This window comes from Sapajus apella, unplaced genomic scaffold (assembly GCF_009761245.1).
Source record: "Sapajus apella isolate SASKATOON/1434 unplaced genomic scaffold, GSC_monkey_1.0 scaffold2, whole genome shotgun sequence".
NCBI lineage: Eukaryota > Metazoa > Chordata > Mammalia > Primates > Cebidae > Sapajus > Sapajus apella.
The window spans coordinates 26,874,467-26,902,077 of record NW_022436942.1 but is presented as its reverse complement, the minus strand read 5'-3'; the positions used below and the strand labels follow the sequence as shown (position 1 = coordinate 26,902,077).

At 40.9% G+C, this 27,611-nt stretch overlaps 1 protein-coding gene and 1 pseudogene across 3 annotated transcripts in view; one reads left to right on the top strand and one right to left on the bottom strand.

The window, feature by feature from the left end:
• SPATS2 (spermatogenesis associated serine rich 2) overlaps positions 1 to 27,611 on the top strand; it is a 144,702-nt gene that overhangs the window by 30,960 nt on the left and 86,131 nt on the right. The window lies entirely within an intron of this gene.
• On the bottom strand, positions 24,587 to 25,066 carry LOC116554764 (annotated as a pseudogene).

Here is a 27,611-nt window from a genome sequence, read left to right as displayed (position 1 = left end):
ATCTTATTTGGGGTTGGGAGGAGAAGAGTGCAGGTTCTGGAGTTAGTGGCTTTTTTTTTTTTTTTTTAATTTTATTTTTTTAGAGACAAAATTTTGCTGTATTGCCTAGATTGGGGTATAGTTGTGTGATCTTAGCTAACTGCAGCCTTCAGTTCCTGGGCCAAAGTGATCCTCTTGCTTCAGCCCCTCAAGTAGCTGGGACCACAGTTGCATGCCACCATGCCCAGCTAATTTTTTGTGGAGACAGGGTCTTGCTATTTGCCTAAGCTGATCTCCAGCTCCTGGCCTGAGGTGATCCTCCTCCCTAGGCCTCCCAAAGTGCTGGAATTATAGGTGTGAACCATTGTGCCCTGCTTAGAGTAGTGACATTTAAATAGAGACTTGAAAGATGAGCAGAAATTAGCCAGGCAGAGAGAATAGGGGAGAACAGTTATGTGTCAAGCAGCCACAGGTATGCTGTCTTTGAACAGAGTCATCTGTTCTGACCACTGTCTTCATCCCCAACATTTCTATACCGGGGTTGGCAAACTACTATTCACGGACAGGTCAGATTGGGCCTGCTGCTTGTCTTTGTATGGCCTGCAAGCTAAGAGTGGTTATTATACTTTTAAATGGTTGAAGGAATAAAAAGAATATTTTGGGACACAAAAATTATATTAAATTCAAGTATCCGTGTCCATGAAAAAAACTTGTGTTGGAACACAGCCATGCCCATTCTCTTTTGTATTGTCTATGGCTGCTTTCACACTGCAGCAGCAGATTTGAGTGGTTGCAATACAGACCGTATAGCTTACAAAGCCTAAAATATTTGGTATCTTGCTCTTTACAGACAAGTGTGCTGGCACCTGGTTTAACCTGTCATTATGATCTCACTGTATCATGTGTGTATGAGGATTATAATTAGCTACCATTCATCTCCTTTGTGCAGTCTACCCTGCTTTGCATATTTATATGTAATCTTTTTAATAATTGTCCAGAGATGTTGATAACATGCCTAAAATTACACACTTAAATTTTGACACAGTGTCAAAATTTAAACCCAGATGTCTGAATTCAAGGTCTGTATTCATTTTACTGATCACATTGTATTATAATTAATTGTTTATATTTCCATTTCTCAAGAAGAGACTTGAGCTTGGGCCGGGTGCCATGGCTCATGCCTGAATTCCCAGCACTATGGGAGGCTGAGGCAACTGGATCACCTGAGGTCAGGAGTTTGAGACCAGCCTGGCCAGTGTGGCAAAACCCAAAAACCCATCTCTACTAAAAATACAAAAATTACCTGGGCATGGTGACCTGTGCCTGTAATCCCAACTACTTGGGAGGCTGAGGCAAGAGAATCACTTGAACCTGGGAGGCTGAGGTTGCAGTGAGCTGAGATCGTACCACTGCACTTCAGCCTGGGCAAGAGAGTGAGACTCTGTCTCAGAAAAAAGGAGAGACTTGATCTTGAATGATAGCTTACGTTTTCCTACAGCTACTATTTTTAGTACAGGGTGAGTCCAAATAAATGTTTATCAGATGACTTTCTAATTTCATCTGCCTTCTAACGTACCTGTGAGGATAACACATATATAAATTTTTAAGATAATTGACATTTACTCTTTTGCATACAATTTCTTCCATTTTAAATAATAATACTTTAAAACATGACATTAAAAAATTACATTAAATGTAACTAAAGATATTTGGAAAAATTTTGTCCTGTCAGAACAATGCCTTTGGTTTGGGAGGCCAAGGTGGGTGGATCACTTGAGGTCAGGAGTTCAAGACCAGCCTGACCAACATGGGGAAACCCTGTCTCTACTGAAAATACAAAAATTACCTGGGTGTGGTGGTGCACACAGACAATCCCAGCTACTCAGTAGGCTGAGGCAGCAGGATTCCAGGAGGTGGAGGTTGCAGTGAGCTGAGATTGTGCCACTGTACTCCAGCTGTCTGGGTGGCAGAGCAAGAAAGACCCCGTCTCAAAAGCAAAACGAAACCCAGAACAATCTCTTTGGGAAACTGACATATATGTACAGTTGTTTGTATAATACCTATAGTAAAAAATCTTGGAATGCTAGGTCTTCCTAGCTTTTGTCAACTTTTTTTTTTTTTTTTTTTTTTTTAAGACAGGGTCTCTTGCTCTGTCACCTAGGCTGGAATGCAGCAGTGCAATCACAGCTCACTGTAGCCTTGACCTCCCAGGCTCCAGCAATCCTCCCACTTCATTCTCCTAAGTAGCTGGGACTGCAGATGTATACCACCACACCTGACTAATTTTTTTTTTTTTTTTTTACTTTTTGTAGAGATGTCTGATTTTGAAATCGTGGCTTCAAGCGATCCTCCCACCTTGGCCCTCCAAAGTGCTGGGATTACAGGTGTGAGCCACTGAACCCGGCCTAGTGTGGTGGCTTTTTGTGTCAGCTTTTTATGCTTTCTTTTCTGTTTACTCCTTTGTCAGCTGTCAGTGATAGCTGCTGTCTTTTTTCCCCCTATTTTAAATTTTCTACTTATATCATTTGATGGATTCAGGAACTAGACCGATAACACTATTAAAATTGTGTATAAAGTAAGAGTTTCAAGATCAAGGCAGATTTGTTTAAAAAAAAAATAAGAGTCTTGATAATAAGAGTCTTGATACTGTCACCTGTGAATAAAGTGAAAGAGAGGTGTTCTTGTTCTTAAGGATTTTATAACACAGTTGGAGAAAGCAAACATATACTGGGGACAGTCATAATATAAAATAATATTAACTCCAAACTTGTCTCACTGTCCACTGAACATCTGTATGTGCATGTCTAATAGTAGATATAATAGGCATCTCAAACTTAATATGTTTCCCCAGGCCTCTTTCACTGTCATCTCATTTCAGTAAATAGAGAGACTATCCTTCCAGTTACTTAGGACAGAAACCTTGGAATCATCCTTGATGCCTCTCTCTGTGTACATATCACATCTCATCTTGTTTTACTTTGAGGGTACATACTGAATCTGATCACCCTCTCTGCTGCTACCACTCAGATTCAAACTACCATCCTTTCTTTCCTGTATTATTGAATTCATCTTCTGGTTCTCTCTTTCTGTCCTTGTCCCTGTGCAGTCTTTTCTCAACAGACCTCCAGAATGATCCTCTTAAAATTAAGTCAAATGAAGTTGTCATTCCTTTGCTCAAGATCTTCCAGTGGTTTTCCGTTTTAGAGTAAAAGCCAAAGTTGTGACAGTGGCCTAAAAGGTTGTACAGAATCTGGCTTCAGCTTACTCCTCTGGCCTGATTTCCTATGACTCTCCGCTGCTCATGTTCCTTTAGCCACAGTGACATCCTTGCTGTTTTTCTGAGATACCAGTTTGTTCCTTCTTCAGAACATTTGTGCTTGCTGTTACTTCTCCTAGAAATGCTTTTCCTATGCAGGTAGCACGGCTTTTCCCCTTCCTTACTTCAGGGGTCAGCCTCCAGTGTCTCCATATTGGTGAGGCCCTGGCTATGTATTGCCTTTACCCTGCTTCATTTTCTCTGTAGCACTTATCTACATCTGATAGGCTCTGTGTGTATTTTATTTATTCAAATTTTAATTTTTTTTTTTAGACGGAGTTTCGCTCTTGTTACCCAGGCTGGAGTGCAATGGCGCGATCTCGGCTCACCGCAACCTCCGCTTCCTGGGTTCAGGCAATTCTCCTGCCTCAGCCTCCTGAGTAGCTGGGATTACAGGCACACACCACCATGCCCAGCTAATTTTTGTATGTTTAGTAGAGACGGGGTTTCACCATGTTGACCAGGATGGTCTCGATCTCTTGACCTCGTGATCCACCCGCCTCGGCCTCCCAAAGTGCTGGGATTACAGGCTTGAGCCACCGCGCCCGGCCTCAAATTTTAATTTTAAAAATGTTTTACTGCTGTCTCCCCGTAGGCTAAGACAGGGGTTACCAAGCCAAAAATTGGTCTGCTGCCTCTTTTTGTAAATAAAGTTTAATTAGGACACAGCCCTGCTCATTCATTCACATATTGTCAATGCACCTTTTGCATTGCAACAGCAGAGTTGAGTATTGTGACAGACAGTATGGCCAGCAAAGCCTAAAATATTTGTTGTATGGCCCTTGACAGAGTTTGTGGACTCCTTAGCTACCACAGTGTTTGACACAGCAGATGACTGAATGAAAACAAAGTCAGTGTTAAATGGCAGGTTACAGACTGCAAGTGCTATATGAGTTAATATTTAAAAAGTTATTAGTTATTGGACTTTAAAATCAAGGATAATTTGGGAATATATGTCAGCCGTAATACTTCGTTTAAGCTGAGGTTCTTGAAGTTACTGGTAATTACTGCCTGATAGCAGAGATATGCCAGCTTTTCGAAGGCCACACCTAATTTGGAGATGATAGTATTCTTTTTTTTTTTTTTTTTGAGATGGAGTCTCACTCTTGTCACCTAGCCTGGAATGCAATGTCACAATCTTGGCTCACTACAACCTCCACCTCCTGGGCTCCAGTAAGTCTCCTGCCTCAGTCTCCTGAGTAACTGGGATTATAGGTGCGTGCCACCACGCCTGGTTAATTTTTGTATTTTTAGTATAGACAGAGTTTTGCCACATTGGCCAGACTGGTCTTGAACTCCTGACCTCAGGTGATCCACCTGCCTCAGCCTCCCAAAGTCCTGGGATTACAGGCGTGAGCCACCGTGCCTGGCCAAGAGATGATAGTATTCTAAAGGTACAAGATTCTTTTATGTGTTATTTTCTGTAATAATGATATAGAAGGTATCCTAAATAATTAATAAATGGTAGTTGTTGGTTGCATCCTGTGAAAATTGTGAACCTAAATAAATGCATATAGCTTTCAATCAATTATCCTAAAGGATGGACAGATGGAATAATAATGTTAATAGTGCATTTCACATTGGAATACATTTTTGGATTACAAATGAGGTAACCTGGTATTCCAAGTACTTCTAATAGAATCAAACTGCAAAAAACCAGCTCTGAAGAATCTGGGAAATGGTGCTGCTTTTGGCAGCCCGTCTCTTTCCAAACCTTATCTTTTTAAAAGCTGCATTTAGAGGATAAATAGTATCACCATCATGCAAAGTGGAGAGGTGGAGAAGATTTTAAAAGAATGTTGGCCGGGCGCGGTGGCTCAAGCCTGTAATCCCAGCACTTTGGGAGGCCGAGGCGGGTGGATCACGAGGTCAAGAGATCGAGACCATCCTGGTCAACATGGTGAAACCCCGTCTCTACTAAAAATACAAAAAATCAGCTGGGCATGGTGGTGCGTGCCTGTAATCCCAGCTACTCAGGAGGCTGAGGCAGGAGAATTGCCTGCACCCAGGAGGCGGAGGTTGCGGTGAGCCGAGATCGCGCCATTGCACTCCAGCCTGGGTAACATGAGTGAAACTCCGTCTCAAAAAAAAAACAAAAAACAAAGAATGTTAGTTTTTTTTTTTTTTTTAAGATGGAGTCTTCCTGTGTTGCCCAGGCTGGATTGCGGTAGTGCAATCTTGTGTCACTGCAACCTCTGCCTCCCAGGTTCACGTGATTCTCTTGCCCCAGCCTCCCAAGTAGTTGAGATTACAGGCATGCGCCATAATACCTGGCTAATTTTGTATTTTTAGTAGACATGGGGTTTCACCCTGTTGGCCAGTCTGGTCTTGAACTCCTGACCTCAAGTGATCCACCTCAGCCTTCTAAAGTGCTAGGATTATAGGCATGAGCCACCGTGCCAGCTGTATCTTAATTTTTTAAAAGACCTTTACTAATAGCTGAGTTGAGTGTAGAGAAGGAATCTTAAATCTTCTTGTTGAACTATGTACTATGTGCATAGAAAACAAATTATTTTAAGCAAATGGTGAAGAATTGTAGAATCAGGGCTGGAAGAAGCTTTGTTCAATACATGTTTTTTTGTTTCATTTTGTTGTTTTTGAGATGGAGTGTCTGTTTGCTGGGTTGGAGTGCAGTGGCATGGGACTGCATGCACGCACCACCACGCCTGATTAATTTTTTGTATTTTAGTAGAGACAGGGTTTCACCATGTTGGCCAGGATGGTCTTGATCTCCTGACTTTGTGATCCGCCCGCCTCGGCCTCCCAAAGTGATGGGATTACAGGTGTGAGCCACTGCTCCCAGCTGCGTGTGTGTGTGTGTGTGTGTGTGTGTGTGTGTGTGTGTGTATGTGCTTTTGAGACAGAGTCTTGCTGTGTTACCCAGGCTGGAGTACAGAAGTGTGATCTCAGCTCACTGCAACCTCTGCCTCCCCAGCTCAAGCAATTCTCCTGCCTCAGGCTCCTGGTAGCTGGGATTACAGGTGTGTGCCACCACGCCCAGCTAATTTTTGTATTTTTAGTAGAGACGAGGTTTTACAATGTTGGCAGGCTGGTCTCGAGCTGCTGACCTCAAGTGATCTGCCCACCTCAGCCTCTCATAGTGCTGGAGTTACAGGCGTGAGCCACTGCACCCAGCCTGTTCAATACATGTTTGATGACTGTACACCATGTATCTGAAAAAAAGTTGAATATACCCTAGACATTTTGTTAGGCACTGGGATGCAGACTGAGTCGGACAGAGGGGATCCTTGCCCTCATCAGACTTACTATCTAATCTTTCTTCCCAACTCCTACCTGACCTCATTTCGTGTTGTATAATGGAAACTAAAGCTTGAGAAATCAAAGAACATGTCCAAAATTACATAGCTAGTTACTGATAGACTGTAACTAGAGTGCACGTTTCTTTTTTTTTTTTTGGTGATGGAGTTTCGCTCTTGTTGCCCAGGCTGGAGTGCAATGGCGCGATCTCGGCTCACCACAACCTACGCCTCCTGGGTTCAGGCAATTCTCCTGCCTCAGTCTCCTGAGTAGCTGGGATTACAGGCGCGCGCCACCATGCCCAGCTAATTTTTTGTATTTTTAGTAGAGACGGGGTTTCACCATGTTGACCAGGATGGTCTTGATCTCTTGACCTCGTGATCCACCCGCCTCAGCCTCCCAAAGTGCTGGGATTACAGGCGTGAGCCACCGCGCCCGGCTGAGTGCATGTTTCTTACATGAGAGATAAAAGTAGACCATCTATACATTTATGCAAAGTTTTGAGTGTTGACTGGTATGTTTATGGGTGCTGGGGAATACAGTGGTTAGCAAAACACCCGTATCTCTTTGATGTAGAGCATAAAAGGATTTTTTTTTGGGAAACCAGCATTTTCTGCACTTATATTTAGTTTATAATCTTTTCTCTCATAGGAAGGTTAGGTGCTATCAAATATCCATTCTTTAATATGACTGAGTTCAGTGAGTTTTAGTGTGTTCCTGACACTTTTAGCTTTATAGAAGGACTTCTGAATGAAGAAGGAGGACTTACATAGTTATGGGTTCTTTGTGGGAGGTGACATTTACTTATTTCAAAATTTGTATTGGGCCTAAACTTTTGCCTTGTGAGCAAGCAAGAACCTTTTTTCTCCCCTTGGATGGAATGACTCTGCTACCAGGACCCAGAGCCCAGACTAATATTTAAAATTGGCCACACTATGGGTTAAATAGATGTTTGCATGCTGACCTTCTCTTTCCTTTTAGTTACCCATCTAAAGTAGTAATAGAAAAACTTATTAAAATAGTTTTCTTCATAGAGTAGACGGGTATCAGCATGACTCCATATTCAAAGAATCACATCTAAAGCAGAAAACATACTTTATTATTTAAAATTTTCTTCTCTAATTGTGATTATATTTGATTTTTTTTTCCTCTTGGTACTTGCTAAAAAAATTAAACATTTGACAGTCTAAGAAAAAGTGAAAAAAGGTTAATTAAACCACTGCTAAATAATTTAGGATGTGTCTAGTCGGAAGTACTCACACAATAGAGAAAGTAATTATTCTTACAGAGGTAAGTTATCTTGACCTCAGGCCCCCTTGCTATTCTTCTTTCACAGTACCTTCTGCCATTCTTCTGGGGCCAATTAGTTCCTGGCTCAGCTGTTTTAGTTTCTCTACAGAAGTTGGGCTTAACCAAGTTTATAATATGTGAAAATCAAATTCAGTTCGTTTTTCTTCTAAGAGACCTAGAACATTAAACTCCCTGCCAGTGATCTAAAACACATTGAATTGTATATCTTCAAATGCAGAAGGTTTATTTTCTCCAAACTTAACAGCTTTAAAGATGACGAGGCCTTAGAAATAGTCATTATTATGTGTTAGTGATGATTATTTTAGTTCTGCAGATACAACTGCATTTTAAAACACTATAAATTGGTGTTATATTCCAGAGGATGTAGCATAACCATCAGTCTCAAATTACCTAAAAAAAATTTTTTTTTTCTGAGATGGAGTCTCTGTCGCCCAAGCTGGAGTGCAGTGGCATAGTCTTGGCTCACTGCACCCTCTGCCTCCCAGGTTTAAGTGATTCTCCTGCCTCAGCCTCCCGATTAGCTGGGATGATAGGCATGCGCCACCACGCCCAGCTAATTTTTATATTTTTAGTAGAGATGGGGTTTCACCATGTTGGCCAGGCTGGTTTTGAACTCCTGACTCCTGACCTCAGGTGATCTGCCTGCCTCGGCCTCCCAAAGTGCTGGGATTACAGGTGTCAGCCACTATGCCTGGTCAAATTACCTAATAATTTAAAAAATAATTGTAAAATAAATAATACGTTAGTAGGCAGTAAACCATTGATTATGTGTGTGTGTGTAAATAATTAGAAGTAATTTCAGGCTGGGCATGGTGGCTCATACATGTGATCCCAGCACTTTGGGAGGCTGAGGTAGGAGGAGCTCTTGAAGCCAGGAGTTTGAGACTTTAGTGAGCCATGATCACAACACACTGCACTACTCTAGTCTGGGCAACAGAGTGCGACCCTTGTTCTTAAAAAAAAAAAAAAAAAAAATCAAATAATATTTAAAGTTAGATTGGCATAAATCTTGAAACTTCTAATAATTTTGTCACATTGTTATTGGATAAATGTTAAACCAATCATAAAAATATATTTTGTCATGGTCAAATCAAACATTTCAGCTGGGGAAAGAAGGAACTGAATAAGCGTAAAGCTAGTATTTGATGTTAATCGATTGGTAATATAGAAAGGCAGGCTAAGTTTGAACTTTCAGCATCTCAGGCTGGGGTCTCCAGGCATGTTGTTCCAGTTACCTATTACTAAGGAACAAAACTCCAAACTTAGTGGCATAAAACCCTCATGGTTTTGGGGGTTGATTGGGCTCAGCTAAGTGGTCCTTGCTCAAGCTCTATCATGTGGTTGTAGTCAGATGGTGACTGAGCCTAGAGATATCTTAATGGCTTCCTTCTTTACTTACATATTTGACAGGAGCAGGGAAGTTCAAATAGGCAAGGGATGGAACAGCTAGGGCCCCTTGGATATCTCTCTGTATTTTCGTGTAGTCATTCCAGCATAGGGACTTTATGGTAGCCGGACTACCATAACTTTTTAATTTTAATTTTATTTATTTATTTATTTTTTGTAGAGACAGTCTTGCTGTGTAGCCCAGGCTGGCCTGGAACTGCTGGGTTCAAGTGATCCTCCTGCCTCAGGCTCTCAAAGTGCTGGGATTATAGGTGTGAGCCACCCCATCTGGCCAACATGCCATATTCCAAAGATACCTCAGTCTGCTCTCTGGTCACAAATTATTTTCATTCCTCCCACTTGCAAAATATACTCACCCCTTCTCAAGGCCCCCAAAATCTCACCTAATACATTTTAGCATCAGTCTCAGGTTTGAGGCCCAGGATCTTGCTATCCAAATCATATCCAGTGTAAATGAGGCTACTCAGATATGGTTCCTTGGGTGTAGCTCCGTGAGTACCACTGCTTTCACTCTGAAGACCTGTAAACTAAACAGCATCTCCTCCCATTCCCAGCCCTACCCAGTATGCAACAGTGGGCAGGTAGAAGATAACCACTGCATTCACTTCTGTTCAAAAATACAGAAAAATAGGAGGAACACAGTCATGGGTCCACAGCAATTCTGAAATCCAACCAGGCATGTATTACCAGTTCTGTAATGTTATTGGAGGGATCAGCCTTACTGTCTAGGAATGATCCTCCATAGTTCTTGGTCTGCCTTTTGGATTCTTCCTTTTCCATAAAATGTACTGTGTGTTGCAATAGAGTACTTTTCTTGGTCCTGCCCATAGAAGTTTGGGTGTCCAGAAGCGTCTTTTGATTTTGTATGGTCTCTGTCCCTTTTAGTCCAAGATGACAGTGTTTCTGAACATAAAATTTTCTTTAAAACTTAGTAGATTTTCTGTAACTATTATGGGAGGGGAGTTTTAATGTATTAGATAAAAGCCACACTTATACATTGATAGAACATGTAGAGCTTAGGTTTTCTATATGGCTTTTGTGGGACAAAGCCTTTAGAATTCTTAGAAGGCCTTTTGTTTGAAACAGTCTATGAGGTACCACCTTAAATGTCTTTGAAGCCTAAACTAGGAGTAGGCAAACAAAGGCCATTGAACTAAGACTTGTTTTTACATTTACAAAGGATTGTTAAAAAAAAGAAAAAAAAGTTAAACAGAGACTGTCTGTGTATGTCCCTCAGCCTAAAATATTTATCTGCCTCTTTGCAGAAAATGTTTTCTGACTCTTGGTCTGAATAAAGGTTTAATCTTCATGCCAGTTTTCCCTGGGACTGCTTTCGATTTGATCTTTGCCCAGAAAGCTTTTTTTTTTTTTTAAATTTGAGACAGGATCTTGCTCTGTCTCAAATGCTGGAATGCAATGGGTGATCATAGCTCACTGCAGCCTTGAACTTCTGAGCTCAAGTCACTCTCCTCCTTCAGCCTCTTGAGTAGCTAGGACTATAAGCACATGTCTGGCTAATTTTTAAATTTTTGGTAGAGACAGGGTCTCACTACGTTGCCCAGGCTGATTTTGAACTTCTGGCCTCAGGTGATCCTCCTACCTTGGTCCCCCAAAGTGCTGGGATTATAGGCATGAGCCACTGTGCCTAGCCCAAGGGACATTTCTTTTTCCTTTTTTTTTGAGACGGAGTTTTGCTCGTATTGCCCAGGCTCAAGTACAGTGGTGCAATCTCAGCTTACTGCAACCTCCGCCTCCCGGGTTCAAGCAATTCTCCTGGTTCAGCCTCCTGAGTAGGTAGGACTAAAGACTCGTGCCACCATGCCCAGCTAATTTTGTATTTTTAGTAGAGACAGGGTTTCATCGTGTTGGTCAGGCTGGTCTCAAACTCTTGACCTCAGGCGATCCACCTGCCTCAGCCTCCCAAATTGTTGGGATTATAGGCGTGAGCCACTGTGCCTGGCCTGAGGCATTTCTTAATTTGAGAAATGTTTGCTATATAGGAAGCCTGGGAATAAGAAACAGTCTTAATTTTTGGTTCTAACAACTCCTGGCTCCTTATATGTCTTCTGTAGTCTGCATGGAAATTGTATAATTTCTTCTGGAGCTTATCTCTCTCTGTCTGCACTTTGTAGTACACAGCTAAAAGAAACCAGTTGATACTTAATACTCTATCTGGAAATCTCCTTAACCCAGTCTGTCAGTTCATTAATTATATTTTCTGTTTTCCACATTACTGCAGATGACAGCTTTGCTAAACTTTTTCTATCGTTACGCAATAAAATTCTTCAGCTTCCAGTAACGCTTTTCACATTTACTTTTAAGTCAGGGGCCAGCAACCTTTTTCTGTAAAGGGCCAGATAGTAGATATTTTAGGCTTTTGGGCCATATGATCTCTGGCACACTTAGACAATATGTAAACTAATAGGTATGAATGTATTCCAATAAAACTTTATTTACAAAAACAGGCAGCTGGTTGAATTTCACCTGCAGACTGTAGTTTGCTGATCTGTTTCAAGTCTTTAAGACAGCCTCCTTGAGGCCTTTGTTAAACAGTTTTCTCAAGACCCTGCAGGCCTTGGCTTATACTCGGAAGGCCCTTTTTGCTTTCCTTTGCTGCTCTGTGTTAAGACCAAACATTTTACATTTTTTGTTGTTATTATGGCAGAGCAAAAAATCTACTCCCTGTGCCAAAATCTGTTTTCGTTATCTATCGTTGTGTAACACACATCCCAAATTTAGCAGTGTAAAACAAAACTTTGTTTTATCTTTTATGGTTCTGATGTTTGGGCTTGGCTAGGCAGATCTTTCTTAGGGTTTCTCTTGAAGGTGCAGTCAGGTCATAGCTGGAGTTGGAGTTATTTAGAAGCCTTCCTCACCAGAGTCTCTTATGCAATTGGAGACAGATGGTGGCTGGGCCTGGAGTCATTATCTCAGAGGATTCCTCATTCATGTATCTGGTGGCTGGGCTGGGAAGACTTAACAGCTGGTGTTCCCAGACATCTCTCTAACCCTGTGAGGCTTACTGGATATCTTATATGGTGACTTAGGACTTCGAAGTTGCCTGAGAGAGCACCTGGCAGAAGTTTTATAACCTTTTATTTTATTTTTATTTTTTGAGACAGTCTCACTCAGTTGCCCAGGCTGGAGTGCAGTGGCGCAATCTCAGCTCACTGCAACTTCTGCCTCCTGGGTTCAAGTGATTCTCTTGCCTCAGCCTCCCAGTAGCTGGAATTATAGGCGCCTGCCACCACAGCCAGCTAATTTTTTTGAATTCTTAGTAGAGATGGGGTTTCACCATGTTGGTCAGGCCAGTCACGAACCCCTGACCTCAAATGATTTACCCGCCTTGGCCTCCCAAAGTGTTGGGATTATAGGGGTGAGCCACCGCAGCCTGGCCTTTATCACCTTTTATGACCTAGTTTCTGAGGTTGCTTAGAGCACCTTCCTCTGCATCCTCTTCCTGGGGAGAAGAATGAGACTCTACCTTTTGATGGGAGAAGGATCAAAGAATTTGCAAACTTATTTTAAAACACCAAACATCCCATACATACACCTATCAACAAGTTTTGTAAGCTAGAAATACAGTGGGTCAGGCTTTTCTCTTCCCTTTTCACTAGGCAGGGAGATGAAAAGACGGCCTCTCTTCTTTTAAATGTTCAAGAAATGGTTTGTCAAGAGCTGTGGAAGAATACTTCCCTATATTTTTATTACTTTTCAGTAATACAAACCTGTTTTCTTCAGTAGGGACAGGACCTGGGAGCTTTGGACTGACATTATATTTCCTCTCTCTTCCTTTCGTATCAGAGTAGACTTAACGGTGCTTCTCTCTCAAAAGAGGAAACAGAAATCAAAATCTCTGTATTAAAATTTTTACCATTTAGGGATTAGCTTGAATCCATAAGTAACATCTTTACAAGGGTTAAAGATTATGTGCACCTGTTTGTCATTCACACTTTCAGTTGAATTAGTTGAGCTAGCTTTCTTGATTCTTGTATGGATACTCTTAAGGGACATTTGGAAAAGGAGTTAGGTGATAGAAGTAATTTTGAGTTTAGGGCCTATAAAGCAGGTTAGAAGAGTCTTTGAACAGCATTAGGGCACTGTCTCTAGAGCTACTTACTCTATTGCCTGACCCCATCTGGAAAGGATTTGCTCACCTTATGTCCTGATCTGACTCTGGAGGTAAAATATTCAGAAAAGGTGATTTACAATATATGTTTGTAGGAGCTTTTGTGTTTTGTGTTATTTCCATTTTTTTCCTTCCTGTTTTGCTGTTTCTTTATCTCTCTTTCTGGATTTGTACATCCTGAGAGATTCAACCCACATTCTCTGACGACCTAAAAGAAGACAGCAGCCTAGCAAATAGGAAGTTGCTGCAGAAATAGCTGTCTGCCATATTACAACACTTCTGGGAAGAAGAAATGCCTGATTGTAATCATTAATCTGTTTCATTTTTCTTGGTATCCCGATCTATATACATTGTTGAATTTGGGGTAGAGGGAAAAAGTATATTAGCATGTATGTATATATGTATATATGTATTTAGAGACCACGTCTTGTTCTGTTTTCCAGGCAGGAGTGCAGTGACATGATTTTAGCTCACTGCAACCTCTGTCTCCTGGGCTCAACCATCCTCCCACTTCAGCCTCCTGAGTAGCTGAGACTACAGGCGCATGCCACCATGCCTGGCTAGTTTTTGTGTTTTTTGTAGGGATGGGATTTTACCATGTAGCTTTCATTTTAAATGACTCAGTTTATTTTTTTATTTTTTTGAGGCAGGGTCTCACTCTGTTGCCTAGGCTAGAGTGCAGTGGTGCAATCATGGCTCACTGCAGCCTCAACTTCCTGGGCTCAAGGGATCCTCCTGCCTCAGCCTCCTGAGTAGCTAGGACTACAGGTCTGTGCCACCATACCTCGCTAATTTTTAATTTTAATTTAATTTAATTTTTTTGAGGCAGAGTTCCGCTCTTATCACCCAGGCTGGAGTGCAGTGGTGCAATCTCAGGTCACTGCAATCTCCGCCTCCCAGGTTCAAGGGATTCTTTGGCCTCAGTTTCCTGAGTAGCTGGGATTACAGGCAGTCACCACCACACCCAGCTAATTTTTGTATTTTTAGTAGAGACGGGGTTTTGCCATGTTGGCCAGGCTGGTCTCGAACTCTTGACCTCAGGTGATCTGCCTGTCTTGGCCTCCCAAAGTGCTGGGATTCAAGTGTGAGCCATCGCGCCCAGCCTAATTTTTTTATTTTTATTTTTTGTAGAGGCGTCTTGCTATGTTGCCCAGGCTGGTTTTAAACTCCTGGCCTCAAGTGATCCACCTACTTCAGCCTCGCAAAGTGTTGGGATTACACGTGTGAACCACTATGGCCAACCCACTAAATTATTTTTTACATGGTATTTGAAGAGTACTTTTACAAAGCTTTGGTAGAATTCCTACAAACACGTGCTAATTTGTGGTGGTATAAGAACCATGAGAAGGGCTGGGTGCAGTGGTTCACACTTTTAATCCCAACACTTTGGGAGGCCGAGGCGGGCGGATCATGAAGTCAGGGGTTCTAGACCAGCCTGGCCAACACAGTGAAACCCCATCTCTACTAAAAATACAAAACTCAGCTGGGTGTGGTGGCGGGCGCCTGCAATCCCAGCTACTCAGGAGGCTGAGGCAGGAGAATCGCTTGAACCGGGAGGTGGAGGTTGCAGTGAGCTGAGATCATGCCATTGCACTCTAGCCTGGGCAGCAGAGCTAGACTCCATCTCCAAAAAAAAACCATGACAAGAATCAGAAAACAAAGTTTTGAAATGAGTTACGTTATAGGAAGGGAGACAATATGTACCTACAGATCTTGAGCTATTGAAAATCAGAAGACTTCACTATATAGTTCCTTAACTTAAATTGCAATTTGGCAGAAGTTTCGGGATTACCATTCTATACCTTTTCAATTGTCTTGTTTTATCTGCATTCTTTTTCCTTCAACCTGACATATTCCTGCTCCCCTCCCAAGGTTCCTGAGTAGTTTGGAGGGAGTAGGGGTGGGGAGAAGAAAGAGTTAATTTTTTACACTTCTGAGTCTCCTAGTATTACTTAACTAATTTCAGCTAGATGAAAACTTATCTTTTAGAATGTTTAATGCATGATATGCTGCATGCATTATGCATTCATTTTAAGACTTATAATATAGTAGCATGGATTTATGAATGACATAGATAGCAAATTATTTCCAATCTAAATTGCTCTGTTCATTTTTGGGCAAAATAATTACTTGCTAGAGCAATATTTTTCTGACATGTTACAAGCCTGGGAGTGGTTTGGAAAGCTTTGAGTGAATGCTGAGTATAAAGATTTTTGGTACAACTTGATTTTACTGTTTTTTTTCCAGAGACTGCCAGTGGATTAGTTTGATCCTTTGTGAGGAAAAAAGCTGCTTTGTGAAACCAGTAATTCCATAGAGACTAGTGGTATTAGAGATATTTATTAATTTGGGGCTTAGCCAGAAGGTCTGAGCATTGATATACCCTTTCTTTTCTGTATTAATGAATTTAAAGTATGTTGTTGATTTAATGTTAGTTTGTACTTTGATTTCTGGTTTGGGCTTCTTTAAACTGTGTGAATATTAGAATTCAGTGAATTTGTTAAAAATTACTTGCTCATTCTGTCCTTTCATATGGCATATACTACTGGAAGATAGCTATTATCAGATGTTAATTACTTAACATTCTTGTAATTGTACAGATGTGGACTGGCAAGAGTCTTTTGGATCAGAAAAAGCATTTGTCAAATGCAGATTTTTAGTTCATTAAGAAAATGTACCGTCTATTAGCGCAATTAACAAAAGTAGCTGAGACAAAGAATTCAAAGCTTTTCTGAAATGATGAAGCTTCTGTTCCTGAGAGACAGTCCTTTATTTACACTATGCTTCAAGGAAAAACAGCTGGAAATATCATTTCAAACAATTCTTTTGTGAGTTATGGGTTCTTTGATGGATGACCAACTTCAACAATGACTATGCTTCTTAGAGTCCTAAAATTTTAGAACTGAGAAAAGACAAGGCATAAGTTTACTTTGGTCTTCCTTAGACACATAGATGGGTAGAAAAGGATGTTTCTTTCCCTTGAGCTTTTGCATTAGAATTTTTTTATGTTCCAAGTTATCTACCACGTGTTATATTTATTGTTAAGGAATGAAAAACAGGCAAAAATCCTGATTTTCATACAAGTATAAAATGAGGGCCGGGTGCAGTAGCTCTTGCCTGTAATCCTAGCACTTTGCGAGGCCAAGGTAGGTGGATCACCTGAGGTCAGGAGTTTGAGACCAGCCTGGCCAACATGGCAAAATACCGTCTCTACTAAAAATACAAAAATTAGCTGGGCGTGGCGGTACGCACTCATAGTCCCCACTACTCGGGAGGCTGAGGCAGGAGAATCGCTTGATCCTGGGAGGTGGAGGTTGCAGTGAGCCGAGATCGTGCCATTGCACTTCAGCCTGGGTGATGGGGCAAGACTCCATCTCAAAAATAAAAATAAATAAATAAAATGAACACATATAAAAGATGTTATTTAATTCATTAATTAAAGAAAGAACCAGTAAGGGCCGAGCACAGTGGCTCATGCCTGTAATCCCAGCACTTTGGGAAGCCAAGGTGGGTGGATCAAGAGGTCAGGAGTTCGAGACCAGCCTGACCAACATGGTGAAACCCTGTCTCTATTAAAAATACACAAATTAGCTGGGTGTGGTGGCCCATGTCTGTAGTCCCAGCTACTCAGGAGGCTAAGGCAGGAGAATCACTTGAACCAGGAGGTGAAGGTTGCATTGAGCCAAAATCTCGCCACTGCACTCCAGCCTGGACAACACAGTGAGACCCTGTCTCAAAAAGAAAGAAAGAAAGAAAGAACCAGTGAGAAGTTAAAATGGTTCGAAGGACAATTCAAAGTATCACACATATATAGGATCAAGAATGCTTAACATATGCTGGGCATAGTGGCTCACACCTGTAATCCTAATACTCTGGGAGGCTGAAATGAAGTGGTCTGATCGCTTGAGACCAGGAGTTCAGATCAGCCTGTGTAATATGGCGAGACTGTCTCTACAAAGAAAAAAAAAAAAAAAAAAATTGTTCGGGTACATTCTTGGAGTCCAGCTACTCAGTAGGCTAAAGTGGGAGGATTGCTTGAACTCAGGAGTTAAAGGCTGCAGCGAGCTGTGAGTACACCACTGCACTCCAGCCTGGGCCATAAAGTGAGACCCTGACTCAAAAGGAAAAAAGAATGCTTGAAATTAATTTACAAACCAATCCAAAACTGGCTTTTTTCTACCAGGAAAAATTGTTGCCCCTTACACTGGATATAATTCATTTGCATGTGTATAGATAAAAATCCTTTGCATTGGCTGGACGTGGTGGCTCACACCTGTAATTCCAAAACTTTGGGAGGCCATGGTGGGCAGATCACGAGGTTAGGAGTTTGAGACCAGCCTAGCCAACGTAGTGAAACCCTGTCTTTACTAAAAATACAAAAATTATCTGGGCATGGTGTTGCACGCCTGTAATCCCAGCTACTCGGGAGGCTGAGGCAGGAGAATCACTTGAACCTGGGAGGCGGAGGTTTTGGTGAGCTGAGATCGCACCACTGCACTCCATCCTGGGCAACAGAGGGAGACTCCGTCTCAAAAAAAAAAAAAAAATCCTTTGCATTGCTACCACTTATCTACAATTTACAGTTATAAAATAGCTGAAAGACCATGAGGGATACAAATTCCATAGAATCAGATAACTAGAAAGGGTACACATTATGCAGTACCTAGTTTCCACTGAAGATGCCTAATTCTGGTCCATTTTAAAGTCTAAAAGGTTTTCCCCTACATAAAAAAGTGAAGTAAATGGATCTGTATTATGATTTTTGACAATAATCCAAAGTCTGTTAGTTTCCATTACTTCATTTAAATAAAGACAATTTTGAAAACAAACATTATTCTTAGGTGGATATTTTCTGATATTTTGATTGACATTAGATGCTTCCTCAGATTAGTGTTGAATTTGGACTATGTACAGCTACCTAAACTGTAGCTTCAAATAGTTGGGTAGCAAGTCCTATAAGCTTACCTAGTGCCTAATATTTTTTAAGTATTCAATGTGTAAAGAACAATCATGATAATTTGAAGGGAGATAAAACTATTTTGCCCTATATTAGTCCTTAAATGTACATATAATTCCGTTGCAACTCAAGCGACTTCCCAGTGTTAAATGCTTTTTACCTGGGTGGTTGAACTCAGGGAGCAGAGGGCACAGAGTTGGCATTATCTATTCTAATTTCATGTTGTCTGATTTTAACTGGACCTTTGCTGCTTTATGATCATTTTATTCCTCTCACATTTATTCTCTAGCACATTCCTGATGTTGATAGAGCAGAAAGAAACAATTTCTAGTTTCATGGACCTAGGTTTGAATCACCATCTCACCACTTACCAGCTGTTTGGTCTAGGGAAACTCTCACACCTTAAGTTCTGCAGTTAAATGAATAATAAGTAGTTCACAGAATTACGTGACATGTATGTAATGGATGTTACAGTGGCTGGCACATAGTAGGAAGTAAATGTTAGTTTCTTATCTGTTCCTCTCAAGCCCTCAAGCCTTCCTGCTTTCTTCCTGTTTCCATACTAAAAAGTCACATTTGGTATGACCCTAATCTTCCCTCTATTTCTTTTTGTTTGTTTCAGAAGTAGGTTTTCTTTACCTAACAGAGTTTTTGTAAGAATTTTTGATAACACATATGAAATTTCTTAGTATAGTTCCTGGCCTACAGTAGGCATTAAAGATTAGGGCTGGGCATGGTGGCTCATGCCTTTAATCCCAGCACTTTGGGAAGCTGAGGTGGGCAGACCGCTTGAGCTTGAGCTCAGGAGTTCAAAATCAGCTTGGGCAACATTGTGAAACCTTGTCTCTACAATAGATTTTAAAAACTAGCTGTATGTGGTGGTGTGTGCTTGTAGTCCCAGCTACTCAGGAGGCTTAGGTGGGAGGATCGCTTGAGCCCAGGAGGCGGAGGTTGCAATGAGCTGAGACTGTGCCACTGCACTTCAGCCTGGGAAACAGAACCAGACCCTGTCTCAAAAAAAAAAAGTTAATCGACGGCGAATGTAAGATTAATTTGATCTTTGGTTACCTTTCTATCTTGCTCCTCCCTTATTTTCTATTTCCGTAGGTATTACCCTTTCTTCTCTATAGTATGTTTGATGTTTCCTCACCTCTTTCCAAAAAGTCTTCCCTATTTAGGGGGAAAACCCCTTTTGCTTTGCCTTGCTAGCACTCTGGTTAATACTGTTTTTTTGTTTGTTTGTTTGTTTTTTGTTTTTTTCTGAGATGTAGTCTAGCTCTGTCGCCCAGGCTGGAGTGCAGTGGCATGGTTTTGGCTCACTGCAATCTCCACCTCTCAGGTTCAAGCAATTCTGCCTCAGCCTCCTGAGTAGCTGGGACTACAGACTTGTGCCACCACACTCAGCTAATTTTTTATTTTTAGTAGAGGTGCGGTTTTACCATGTAGCCAGGCTAGTCTCGAACTCCTGATCTCAGGTGATCCGCCTGCCTCGGCCTCCCAAAGTCTTGGGATTACAGGCATGCGACACCACATCTGGCCTACTCCATTTTTTAAAAATCCCTTTAATGTCAGCTAGTTGAATAGCTAAGTGGCTTGGTCCCCACTTTTCCACCACCTGCTCTCATATTAAAGCCTCTTGCATTCTGATATACCATAATTCTTCCCTGAAACTGAAAGAGCATTCTCCTGCCACCCAAGCTCCCACAAAGCTTAGAAAGTTGTAAGCATTCAATGAATATTAGTTGAATAATGAACGAAATGAGAAGCTTTAAAGTTCTATTGCTGAGAGTCCTTTAATACTTTCAATCAATGGATTTAAAGAAACCCGGTCGGGCGCAGTGGCTCACATCTGTAATCCCAGCACTTTGGGAGGCTGAGGCAGATGAATCACGAGGTCAAGAGATCGAGACCATCCTAGTCAACATGGTGAAACCCCGTTTCTATTAAAAATACAAAAATTAACTGGGTATGGTGGCGCATGCTTATAGTCCCAGCTACTCGGGAGGCTGAGGCAGGAGAATTGCTTGAACCCATGAGGCAGAGGTTGCGGTGAGCCAAGACCGTGCCATTGCATTTCAGCCTGGATAACAAAAGCGAAGCTCTGTCTCAAAAAAAAAAAAAAAAAAAAAAGAAACCCTGTAAGAAACTGTCTTACCCAAATTCCACCTAAATGGATGTTCTTGTGTAACATGAATTTTGTTGTTTTTCTGAGAAATGTATGGTTTATATGAGAGTCAGAGAAGGAATTTTAAATATGTTACAGATAAAGTTTAACTCTGAGGGCAAATTTATTAGTGAAAGTCTCTTGTTTTTTCTATTAAGAGAACTCAGGCCGGGCATGGTGGCTCACGCCTGTAGTCGAAGCACTTTGGAGGCCAAGGCGGGCGATCACCTGAGGTCGGGAGTTCAAGACCAGCCTGACCAACATGGTGAAACCTCATCTTAAAAAAAAAGAGATAGGGTTTCACCATGTTGGCCAGGCTGGTCTCAAACTCCTATGTTGATTTTCCTTTTTTGTGTGTAAGTCTGTGTGGTAATTTCTGTTTTTCAAGAAATTTATTACTGAAATTTTCAAATGTATTGGCATAAGGTCATCTGTATTTTTGACTTATGTTTTTAATGTCTGTAAGATCTATACTAGCTCTTCTTAAAAAAATTCCTGATATTGGTATTCTTTGCTTTTTTACCCCTTGATCAGTATTTCTAGAGTCTTGCTGGTCAAAAAATCAACAATTTCATTTTTTTTTCTTATTGCATTAATTAAAAAAAAAAAACAGTAGAATACACTTAACATGAAATTTACCATTTTAACCAATTTTTTTGTGTGTGATGGAGTCTCACTCTGTTGCCAGGCTGGAGTGCAGTGGCACAGTCTTGGCTTACTGCAACATCTGCCTCCCAGGTTCAAGCGATTCTCCTGCCTCAGCCTCCTGAATAGCTGGGATTACAGGCATCTGCCACCATGCGTAACTAATTTTTGCATATTTAGTAGAGACAGGGTTTCACCATGTTGGCCGGGATGGTCTCCATCTCCTGACCTTGTGGTCCACCCACCATGCCTCCCAAAGTGCTGGGATTACAGGCATGAGCCACCAAGCCTGGCCCATTTTAACTATTTTTAAGTGTCCAGGTCAGTGGTATTAAGACATTCACATTCTTGTGCATCCATCTCCACAACTTTTCTCATTTTCCCAAACTAAAACTGTACCCATTAAACAGTAACTGTCATTCCCTCTTACCTGTAGCCTCTGGCTGCTACCAATCTACTTTTGGTAAAATTTGACTAGATACCTCATATAAATGGAATGATAGATTATTTGTTTCTTTGACCTGTTTATTTCACTTAGCATAATATCCTCAAGATTCATTCATGTTATAGCACATGTCAGAATTTTCTTACCATTAAAAGCTGAATAATTCCATCTTTCATAATTTTTTGTCATCAGTATTGGCACATAGTAGATTCATGTTAAGTAACAGTTGATCAGTTAATAATTTTTTTAAGTTAACAAGGTTTTTAGAAATTGCTTTTTCTATATGTTTGGAATCTCCCTTTATGGGTTAGAATCAGTGAATATAGTTGCTTTGAATTGCCTTGTTTTGTTTTTGCCTAATGGCTGCCTCCATTCCCTTGAGCTGCCTGCTGAGGACTGGAATTTTATCTTTGTGTAAGGGGGTGGGGACAAAATGATCAACATTGTTTAAATCCCTTACGAAGAGTAATACAGCTGAGGATAATTTGGCTTGGCTGGGTTTGTGTTAGAGCCACCTGTGTGAGGAGGAGGGCGCAGACAGCTCTAACTACCAAGCTAGCAGTGAAATAGGAAGAGACAAACATGTATTCCAGCTCTGCTCCTTTTGAGCTCCTTCTACTCCCACACCTACAGCTGCTGCTGATGACTAATGTTAAGCAATTTGGGGGGCCTTGTGTCTTTTAATAGTAGTAAAGAGGAGTTGTGGTATCATGTGGCTTCTCATTTTCCACTTAGAATATCTTTTAAATTTCCAGAAATTCTGTGTTCCAATTTGAGGTTTCTGTTTTTTATAGAAAGAATTAATTGGTTTTTCAAAATGAAAACTTCATTTTTTTCAAAATAAAATTTATGGTGATTAGGTCTTATAATTATGGGATAGTTTTTAGGTTAAAGTAGAAAATTGGTGCCAGTGAGTAAAGACACTTGTTGAGAAAGCAGACTTAGGGAAATGTCTCCTATTCACCATTTTGACCTGAGGAAATCACCTTTTTTGTTCCTTTTTTTTTTGAGATGGAGTCTCACTCTGTCGCTCAGGCTGGAGTGCAGTGGTGGTGATCTTGGCTCACTACAACCTCTGCCTCCCAAGCAGCTGGGGTTACAGGCCTGTGCCACCACACCCAGCTAATTTTTGTATTTTTAGTAGAGATGGGGTTTCATCATGTTGACCAGGCTGAGGTCAAACTCCTGACCTCAAGTGATCCACCAGCCTTAGCCTCCCAAAGTGCTGGGATTACAAGCATGAGTCACTGTGCCTGGCCTAGAATGCTTTAATTTAGGTTTTTCTCTTTTTCATATTTTTTCTATTTATTTATTTATTTTTTTCTTGAGATGAAGTCTCACTCTGTTCCCTAGGCTGTAGTGCAGTGATGCGATCTCGGCTCACAGCAACATCTGCCTCCAAGTGATTCTCCTACCTCAGCCTTCTGAGTAGCTGGGATTACAGGCCCATGCCACTAATTTTTGTATTTGTTTTTAGCAGAGATGGAGTTTCACCATGTTGGCCAGGCTGGTCTCGAACTCCTGACCTCAAGTGACCCACCCACCTTGGCCTCCCAAAGTGCTGGGATTACAGGCATGAGCCACCATCCCCAGCCTTTCATATTTCTTTATAAAGCTGATGAGAATATTATTTATTGGTAAACTGATTATATTATGGAATGAGAACTCCTGGTGACTTTCTTACAGTCAAAATCCTTTAACGATGAGAAGAATGTTTTTATTTGGTACCTCTCATTTTCTTGTTTTCCATCATTATCTGCAGGTGTAGTGAGTTAGCGTTTATCTTCTTGACACATTTCATGAACCTGTTGATTGGGTTTCTGAATTAGAATAATATTATTTAGATTCAAATGAAGGATTTTAGCTTTGATTTAATTTACTGGGTAGGAGTCTTATTTATTATTTTGAGATGCAGTCTCGCTCTGTCACCCAGGCTGGAGTGCCTGTAATCTTGGCACTTTGGGAGGCCAAGGCAGGAGGATCACTTGAGCTCAGCAGTTTGAGGCCAACCTGGGGAACATATGAAACCCTGTGTCTACAAAAAATACAAGAATTAGCTAGGCGTGGTGGTGTGCACCTGTAGTCACAGGTACTTAGGAGGATCAGTTGAACCCGGGAGGTTGAGGCTACAGTGAGCCTGGGTAACAAAGCAAGACTTTGTCCAAAAAAAAAAAAAAAAAAAGTCACTTGCTGGGTGAAAGAATATATACATTTTTTATTTTGACAACTACTGCTTACATGTCTTCCAAAGATATTGTATAAATTTACATTCTCACTTAGATATGAGGGGCCTGTTTGTCCACACCTGAGTACCTGTGTGTTTTGTCGTCATTTTGGAGTTTTGTGAAAATGATGATACACAGGCAGCCAGGTGTGGTGGCTCACGCCTGTAATCCCAGCACTTTGGGAGGCCAAGGTGGGTAGATCACAAGGTCAGGAGTTCGAGACCAGGCTGGCCAACATAGTGAAACCCCGTCTCTACTGAAAATACAAAGATTAGCCAGGTGTGGTATTATACGCTTGTAGTCCCAGCTACTCGGAAGACAGGCAGGAGAATTGCTTGAACCTGGGTGGTGGAGGTTGTGGTAAGCTGAGACCACACCATTGCACTCCAGCCTGGGTGACAGAGTCAGACTCTGTCTCAAAAAGAAAAAAAAAAATCACAGGTACTGTGGGTAAAAATGGTATCTTAGTGATTTTAATTTGTATAAACTAGGGTTTTTTTAAATCTAAAAATACACTTAACGTGGTTTAAAAGTTAAACAGTATTATAAGGTTTATAACAACAAAAAACAGTTCTCTGCTTTCCTCCCTGCCTCAACTTCCTTTTCAAGTTTCCATGGGTAATCATAAGCATTTCTTCTGGTATTAACATCCAAATTTCTGAATAACATGGTTATACTGATTTCTTAATCTTTTCAGTTTTAGACATTTCTTTTTTTCTTTTTTTTACAAGTGCACAAATCCACATTTATTTATTGACTTTTCATTAGTTTAAATCCTTGAGGGGTAAGTATCACTCAGGTTCTGTGTCCAATAGCCTTAGCAGGAAGGTTGCTTTGGAATTTGGCATGAACCATGCCACTGTTTCCATATGCCTTTCCCCAGATTACTCTGGCTTTGTTTGGTTTGCTGCCAGGAGTCACTGTGGTGTTCTTTGCTTTGTATACGTAAGTGCATCTCTTGCCCAAATAGAATTCTGTTTCATCTTGGGCATTAAACACCTTCAATTTTAAGAAGAGCTGTGTGCTCCCTTAGGTTCTGAAGACCCCGCTTATAGCCGGCAAAAATAGCCTTGGACCACAGCCTTCCATTCATAGTTCCTTTTAGAAGCCCTGTTCCCAGCAAGCTGGTGACTCACCAAGGTATAGGAACAAACCTACTCCAGTTATTTGCCTCCAAATTTCAGCCGACATTTCTATTATGGAAGATGAGGATTTTGTTTTCTTACATTTTCTACCCTTTTCATTCATCCTTCTCTTTTTCCTGGCTTTATTGGTAGGCAGTTTGTATAACATTGTATTTAAAACAACTCTAAGTACCTTTGTGTAAGACCCAGTTATTCCTTTATAACTGTGTGTCAGGTCCTCATGCTTGCCAGTCTGAAAAGTTCTTGTAACCCAAGGCTTGAAAATTATATTCTGTATATCTTTACAGTACTTAAGATCATTGCAGTTAATAGCAGGCAATGGTTATTGAGTGGTTGTCAGTAAGTGTCAGACATTGTTCTAAGTGCTACATCTGTATGAACTCATTTAAACCATCTAACAACCCTGTAAGGAAGATGCTAGCATTATTTGTATTTTACAGATGAAGACACTGAAACACAGAAGATAAAATATCTTGCTTGAAGTCATTCAGTCTGGAAGTGGTGGAGCTGAGTTGGAAACTCAAGCAGTCTGGCTCCATCCAGACCCCCTCCGTTATCACTCTGCTCTATTGCATCTGTTATAATGATGTACTCAACCTCAGCAAAGCATGTGCTTTGGTTTGATTTTCCATTAGTGGTGATGGATTTACACCAGCCTATCTATGTTTAACATTTCTTATTCTTTTTACCTTTTTTTTCCCCAAATCACTATATTCCTGCAAATTTTTACAATAATTTTTAAATTTCTAATTGTGGTTAAAAAAAAACCCACATAATGTAAAAATTGCCACCTTAACCATTAAAAAATATACAGTTAAAAAATGTTAAGTATATTCGCATTGTTGTGTAACAGATTTCCCAAAGTTTTTTTTTTACCTTTGCAAAACTGAAATTCCATACCCATTAAACAACAACCCCCAGCCCCTGGCCCACCATTCGACTTTCTGTTTCTATGAGTTTGACTGTTTTAAATACCTCATATAAGTGGAATCATATAGTTTTTGTCCTTTTGCAACTGGCTTATTTCACTTAGTGTATTGCTTTCAAGGTTCATCCATGTTGTAGCATGTGACAGGATTTCCTTTTTTTAAAGGCCAAATAATATTCTCTTGTATGTATACACCACATTTTGTTTATTCATCCATTGATAGACACTGGTTGCTTTCACCTCTTTTGTGAATAATGCTACTGTGAACATGAGTTTGCAAATATCTCTTTGATATTCTGCTTTGAGATCTTTTGAATGTGTATCCGGAGTTGGGAGTCCTGGATCATGTGGTAGTTCTGATTTTAATTTTTTGAGAACCTTTATACTGTTTTCCATAGTGGCCATACATTTTACATTCTTGCCAACAGTACACAAGGGTTCCAATTTTTCTACATCTTTACTAATACTTATTTTCTTTTCTGTTTTTGTTTTTGCTTTGTTTTATTTTGGGTAGCAGCCATCCTAGTAGGTACAAGATGATGACTCATTGTGTTTTGTTTTCTTTGAGACGGAGTCTCTCTGTCACACAGGCTGGAGTGCGGTGGCTCGATCTCAGCTCACTGCAACCTCCACCTTCCGGGTTCAAGTGATTCTCCTGCCTGAGGCTCCCTAGTACCTGGGACTACAGGCTTGTGCCACCACACCTGGCTAATTTTTCTATTTTTAGTAGAGACAGTGTTTCACCATGTTGGCCAGGCTGGTCTCAAACTCCTGACCTCAAGTGCTAATTTTTGTATTTTTTGTAGAGACAGGGTTTTACCACTTTGGCCAAGGTGGTCTGAAACTCCTAACCTTAAGTGATCTGCTGGCCTCGGCCTTCCAAAGTGCTGGGATTACAGGTGCAAGCCATTTCACCTGGCCCTTGTTTTGTTTTGTTTTTGAGATGGAGTCTTGCTCTGTCACCAGGCTGGAATGCAGTGGCAACAATCTTGGCTCACTGCAATCTTCGCCTCCCGGGTTCAAGCGATTCTCCTGCCTCAGCCTCCCAAGTAGCTGGAACTACAGGCACGTGTGACTACGCCTGGCTAGTTTTTGTGTTTTAGTAGAGACGGGGTTTCACCATGTTGGCCAGGATGGTCTCGATCTTCTGAATTCGTGATCCACCTGCCTCCGCCTCCCAAAGTGGTGGGATTACAGGCATGAGCCACTTCGCCTGGCCTTTTTTTTTTTTTTTTTAAGAGCACATAAGCTCCTGATCATTGTGGTTTTGATTTGCATTTCTGTAATGATGAGTGTTATTCAGTATCTTTTCACATGTTTGGTGACCATTTGTTTACCTTCTCTGGAGAAATGCCTGTTTAACTCCTTTGCCTATTGCAAAGCTGGGCTATTTGTTTTTGTTGTTGTGGAGTTGCAGGAGTTCTTCATATATTCTGGGTAGTAACCCCTTATAAGATATATGACTTGCAAATATTTTCTGCCATTTTATTGGTTGCCTTTTTACTCAGTTGATTGCATAGAAGTTTTAAGTGTAATGTAATCCCATTTGTCCATTATTGCTTTTTTGCAATATGTATTGTACTTTTGCTGTCATATCAAAGAAATTGCCAAATCCTGCCTCATGAAGCTTTTCCCCTCTTCTAGGAGTTTTTTAGTTTTAGGTCTTACACTGGGTTCCTTTTTTTTTTTTTTTTTTTTTTTT